Consider the following 6,752-nt stretch of genomic DNA (forward strand, 5'->3'; position numbering starts at 1 on the left):
TAGGGTTCTGGGGGGATCACGCGTGCTATATATGAAAGTTCATTTCCACAGGCAGTTGATGTAATAAACCGCCTGTGAAAATGCATTTACTTTTTATTTTTATTTTTATTATTTCACTAGAAATATTATTCTATTACAAATTCTATATGCATATATATAAAACAATATATCATATTGTTGTATAGCTTAATTCTGTTACATGGCAATGCGTATACAGTCATTTTAAATGTGTTTTTGACAGGTCTATTGGACGTTATCATTTGTTTGTCACTTTTGGGAATCAATAAGCACATTGGAAATTAAGTTACATAACATGAAATGTCACATTGGAAATTAATTTACATAACATGAATGTCATATTGGAAACTAAGTTACATGACATGGCACTATTTTCCTTGAACTGTTATTCCTATACCATCACAGATCTATCGAGGGTTTCTTCTACAAGTTTGATATTTTATAGATCTCCAAAAGGCGGCACATCAACGAACTGATTGTATTCTTCCTCATCCTCCACATTCTCAACTTTGACAATTCTTTGTTTTCTAGGAACAACTACATGCTTCTTTTCATTCACGGGATCGATTATATAGAAAATTCGTGCGATGTGATCAGCGAGTACCCACGGGTCATCTTTGTAGCCTACAATGCTAAGCTCGACAGTTGTGAACCCATAGTTGTCCATAGCCATGCCATTTGGGTGTTTGACCCATTTGCACCCAAAGATAGGGATATGCAGATTCACTCCATAGTCGAGTTCTCATATTTCATCTATGAACCCATAATAGGTGATCTTTTCCTCTGTTGTGTCATAGGCTTCTATCCGAATGCCGTTGTTTTGAGCCGTGTGCTTCTTGTCCTTTGCTTTGGTATAAAATGTGTACACATTAATGTCATACGCTTGCCATGACGTAACTAAACTTGATGGTCTACAAGCCAACATTTTCACATTTTTTTATCTATGGATTCACCTTCTGGAAGGTTTTGGTTCTTGCACCATGGGGTGAAGCAACGCTTGTGCGCTTTCATGATCCAATCATATGAGCAGCCTTGATTTTCTGTGCGAAGCCCATTCAGGTGTTGGTCGTTGTATGACGCTACTATCTGGAGCTATTGCAAGATGGTGAAATGTGCTTCTTAAACTACTTTGTAATCATGATCGATGAATCTTTTCTTTCCTTTGGTCCCTCTCCCAAACAACGTCAACTTATGTCGAGATACAGGTACACCAATCATTTTAGCATCTTTTATGTAATCGATGCAACACTCAAAGACTTCCTCGGTAGTCTAGCCCTCAATCATGAAACTCTCTAGGTGAGCACGATTCCATACATAGCCCTTGAGAATGCCCATGTAGCACTGAAACACATACATTTGATGTAAGAATATAGGGTCCAGTGCAATTATCTTATTCATGATGTGAACCAAGAGGTGTACCATGACATAGAAAAAGGATGGAGGGAAGCACATCTCAAGTTGGCACAGAGTCTCTACCAAATAACTATGTAGAGCACCTAGTTTTTCAGCATCGATCACCTTTTGAGCAATTGCGTTGAAGAAGTGACAATACCATGTGATGACCACCTTTATGTATCCTGGTTTGATACCTCTGATTGCAATAGGAAGCATCTGCGTTGTCATCACATGACAATCTTGAGACTTCATACCGATTAGCTTCAAATCTTCCATCGAGACTAGTTTGTTGATGTTGGATGAGTAACCAGTCGGTACACTCACCCCATGTAAGCACTTGCACAGTGTTTTTTTCCTCAGGTATCAGAGAATAGATAGCCGGGGGAAGATAATATTTCTCATTTGGTCTGTCTTTAGGGTGTAGCTCTGGCGTGATTTTTAAATGCACCAAGTCCTTACGTGACTTGATTCTATCTTTTGTCTTGCCCAGTATGTCCAATAAGAGGCCAATAATGCTATCACACACATTTTCTTCAACGCGCATGACATCGATGCTATGGCGAATATCCAAGTCCTTCCAGTAGGGTAAGTACTTAAAGAAAATCAGCATCTTCTCCCATAGCATGCCGGTCGATGTCTTACTTTTCTTCCTCTTTTTACCCTTCGGCGGCTTCCCAAAAACAATCTTGATGCTTTTGACCATTTCAAACACTAGTGCCCCACCGCTAGGTTTTGGGCTAGTACCTTGCTCAATCGTGTTGTCAAAATGTTTCTTCATCTTGTGGTATTTGTGAGTTTTGAGTAAGAACCATCAATGTCATGTGTACGCTACCTTCTATGAGTACAAAAGGTACACAGATGTTGTTTCATCCAAGCACATTACACATCCTTACTTCCCTTTAACCTGTCTCGATAGGGAAAAAAGGGCGAAATAATCACTGATGGTAACAAAAATCATGGCTTTCAGTGTGAAGTACTATCATCGGAACTCATCCCACACCCGGACCCCATTGTTCCACAGTTTCACCATATCTTCCATCAATGGTTCCAGAAACACATCTATATTGGTGCCAGGTTATTTCAGTCCATCGATAAGAATGGATAGAATAAGATACTTCTGCTTCATGCATAACCATAAAGGAAGATTGTAGATGGCTAGGACCACTGGCCAACTGCTATGTGAGGTGCTCGTGTCACCAAAAGGATTCATTCCATTGGTACTCAACGCAAACCTTACATTCCTTGATTCTTCAACGAAATCTAGATACATGGCATCGAAATTTCTCCATTGGCTAGCATCAGTGGGGTGTCAAAGCTTAGTTCCATCCTTCTTGAGCTTATCAGAATGCCAATGCATCAGTTCAGAGTCCCTAGGGTTCGAGTACAAACGCTGCAAATGGGAGATCATTGGCATGTACCATATCACCATGGCAGGACTTTTTCTCTTCTTTTTCGTGTTGGATGAAGTGTATTCTTTGTCATGACTAGCATTACTCTTCTTCTTCTTCACATTGGCGGAAGCATCTTAATCCTCACAATCAACATTCCTCTCGTATCAACTTGCATTGCACACTGGACATCTATCCAAGGCTTCGTAATCTTTATCGTGTAGGATACAATGGTTCAGAAACACGTTTATTTTTTGCACATCCAATGACAATGGGCAAATAAGCTTCTTCGACTGATAAGTGGTGGTGGACAAGGAGTTAGGCTTTGAAAGTGTCAAATATCTAACTATGGGATATATGCGCAAAAGGGGTATATCATACACAAACAGGGTTGTACAACACATATTAGGCAGCTCCAGATATAACGGAACCAAACCAGCGGTACCTGATACACCCAGAATCAAGGAAGTACACACTAGGAAGGTCTAGATTGGTTACCCGACTTGGAACGATCAGTATCCAAAACAGATCTATCTACTTGGACGTTAAGGAAGACAACTCCCATCAACTATGGCTAGATAGGAGTCGGTGCCTCACCCCTATATAAGGCGGAAAGGCTGGGGGGAAGGATGAGGAGAAGAGAGGCAAGCATCAAGACCCCAGTAGAGGAGCTACTCGGCAACTTTAGCCCTAGGTTAGATTAGATCCGATCTACTCCTTGTAATAGTCTTAGCCACATTGCTTGTACTCGAGATCATCAATATACAATAGCAATACCCCCACATGACGTAGAGTATTACTCCAATCGAAGGCCCGAACCTGTATACATCGTGTGTCTCATTTTGTGATTAATCCCTGCAATCGAATGTACCCAATCAATTTACAGACATATTGCCAGGAACTAATCTTCGACAGTTTGCGCGCCAGGTAGGGGCCTTGTTCTGTTTTATAGGTTTAATCATGTCTCAGGCTCACTTTTGCATCGGATTCTCCAACACCGGCTTCTACGACCACTTCAAGTCAACTGCGGACATTTTTGAGTCCCCTCCCGTTGACTCTGAGATCATCTCAGAACTATGGATTTCCCTTGGGACGATCAAGGTGGACTGATCCACACCGGTACCCTCGAGTCTAGACCATTGGATGCGTATCGCGAGGTGGGGCATCTCGAGTGGGACCCTGCGAAACCTAATGTTCTCCACTGCATGAACATCGACAGCGACAAGGGTGGTGACAGTGACTCCAACACTAGCCAAAGCGGCCAAACAGATCAATTCACGATGACCCCCCACCAGCTAACCCAATGGCAACACGTGGAAATTCTTGAAGATCCGGCGACTGCCATCGCTGCCAACAGTACCAACACCGAGTTACCACCCAAAAAATTCGTAGCTGGAGCCTTACCTGCACTTGACATAGCCCTCTACCTGTGACAGCCCACGGCTCAAGGGACAAGCTCCCTCTGAATAGTCATCATGACAGCTCGACTGCAACTGAGCCTCAGTAGTGATGTATTCAGTGCTCCAGATACTAATGTGCAAGGAGCTCATCTGATTCTTAGATCCCTTCCAGAATTGGATCCAGTGAATCCGCTAACTCTTATGGTCAATCAAGTCAAGATCATACTCGTGTAGCTTAGATCCAAGTTGTTCGAGCAAACAATCCCCGCAACTCTAGGCCCCTCAGTCAGTACTGTCCTGGCTCGAGGAGCCACTGGTAGTAATGCTCTCGAGTAGAGGAATCTCAGATGGGAAGCTCAGGTGGTCGAGTCCCAACATGACACTATGGGCCAAACTGTAGCTGCTCTATCCATAGGCACAGAAATCATGAAGACATAAGGAACCGTATCCTCACAAACGGCATGATTTATGTATGGTGATCAAAAACCGCCATGAGGAATCCCGTGAAGACGATCGCCACTACTACGTCCGCACATCTACAGGACAAGATGGTCGACATGACTCCCCTGCTCAAAGAGATAGGCGTGATAGTCCCCCCCCCCACCTCCTCCTGAAGAGTTCGACGGGGGCTGCGAGGCTTTTGTACGTGAACTTCGGTCAATTTTGTGGCCCGAGAAGTTCAAAGCAGGCCCAATCCAAAAGTACGATGGGAAGATCAATCCCAATGAGTGGTTGCAGATCTACACCACTGTCATTCGAGCAGCCGGTGGTGACAACCAAGTAATGGCCAACTACCTGTTAACCACCCTTGATGGACCCACAAGGTCCTGGTTGCTAAACTTGCCGCCCAACTCGATTCGTTCATTTGCAGAACTTAAGGCTCAGTTCATAGCCAATTTTCATGGCACATTGAGCGCCCAAGAACGGAGAACGACCTCCATAAGCTACACCAAGGTGACAACAAATCCCTTCAAGATTTTATCCACCGGTTCAGTGATAAGCATAACACGATCCCAGACATCTCTAATGAGTCGGTAATCATTGCCTTCCAATGAGGTGTTCAAGATCTGCATGGAAAGATGGCTACTTGGAAGATTCATACGATCAAAGAGCTTTTCAAGTTGGCCGATAAGTGCGCAAAATGAGCAGAAGCTTAGGTGCATGCTAAAAACCTTCAATCTGTCAAAGACAAACCCGAGTCCTTGAAGAGCGGAGGAAAGAAGAATAAATCCGATGACAAGCGCAAGGGTCCCGATACGATTATAGCTGCGATCGATAGGAGCAAATCATGCAACATTTGTGACAACAAAGGCCTCAGTTGAGGTGGTGGAAAGTGGTGTCCCATTCATCGGAGCAACCAGCATGACTTCGACGAGTGCTATGTGTTCAAGAAGAAACTTTATGAAAAGATCAAGGTAAATCCTGAGCATGGCAATAAGCACGTTGACCAAAATGTTGAGGGTGATGAGCCCCTGTTCCACGAGGCTGACCATAGCTTGGCGCATATCTTCGGAGGATCTACCATGTATGAGTCCGAAAGGTAGTACAAGGCGGTCGAACGAGAAGTCAACCTGGCCCTAACTGGGCCCACTCGGTATCTCAAGTGGTCGGAATAGCCGATTACCTTTGATCAAACCGACCATTCAGCCGTGGTACCACATCCTGGTCGATACCTGGTCGTGGTTCAACCGACTATACTCAACATCAAAGTTTCTAGAACTCTGGTCGATGATGGTAATTCACTCAACCTCATCTTCTCCAAAACCTTAGACAAGATGAGAATTTAGTGATCAGAGCTTAGGACAGGAGTTGAGACTTTCCACAGCATAACTCCAAACTCATCGGCCATGCCTCTCGGCCAGATCGAGCTACCGGTCAAATTTTGCGCGCCTGACAACTTCTGTACACCAAAGCTGACCTTTGATGTCGCGAACTTTGAGATGACGTACAATGTGATCCTAGGCTGCCCAATGCTAAGCAAGTTCATGGCGGTGGTTCACTATACCTACCAAACACTCAAGATCCTGGGACCCAATGGGGCCATTATGGTTAAAGGAGATCAGCAGACAATAGTCAAATGCGACAAGCAATGCCTGGATATTGTCGAACACTTCAGTCAAGCGGCTACCACTCCTAAGGACGCAAATTCTAAGCGTCAAAGGCACCAAGGTGTCATCGAGGCCAAAGATTCCAGGATTGTAAGTCCTGCTGGCACTTCTAAATCTGACGACACCAAAGGCAAGACCAATGACGCGCCAGTAACAAAAAGACTGATGGTTGCATCAAGGAAGTGCACCTCAACCCGTCTGAACCATCCAAGATCGTCAAAATTGGGGCCAATCTTGACTCCAAATAGGAACTTAAGCTTATCACTTTCCTCTAGGCAAACCAAGATGTGTTCGCATGGTAACCGTCTGATATGCCTGGGGTCCCTAGGGAGGTGATTGAGCATCGAGTAGCTATTAAACCCGATGCTAAACCTGTGGTGCAGAAGCAGCAAAGATTTACGGAAGATAGGAAGCAGGTCATCCAGGACGAAGTCGATAAGCTC

The sequence above is a fragment of the Phragmites australis genome, chromosome 11 (genome assembly GCF_958298935.1).
Source record: "Phragmites australis chromosome 11, lpPhrAust1.1, whole genome shotgun sequence".
Lineage (NCBI taxonomy): Eukaryota > Viridiplantae > Streptophyta > Magnoliopsida > Poales > Poaceae > Phragmites > Phragmites australis.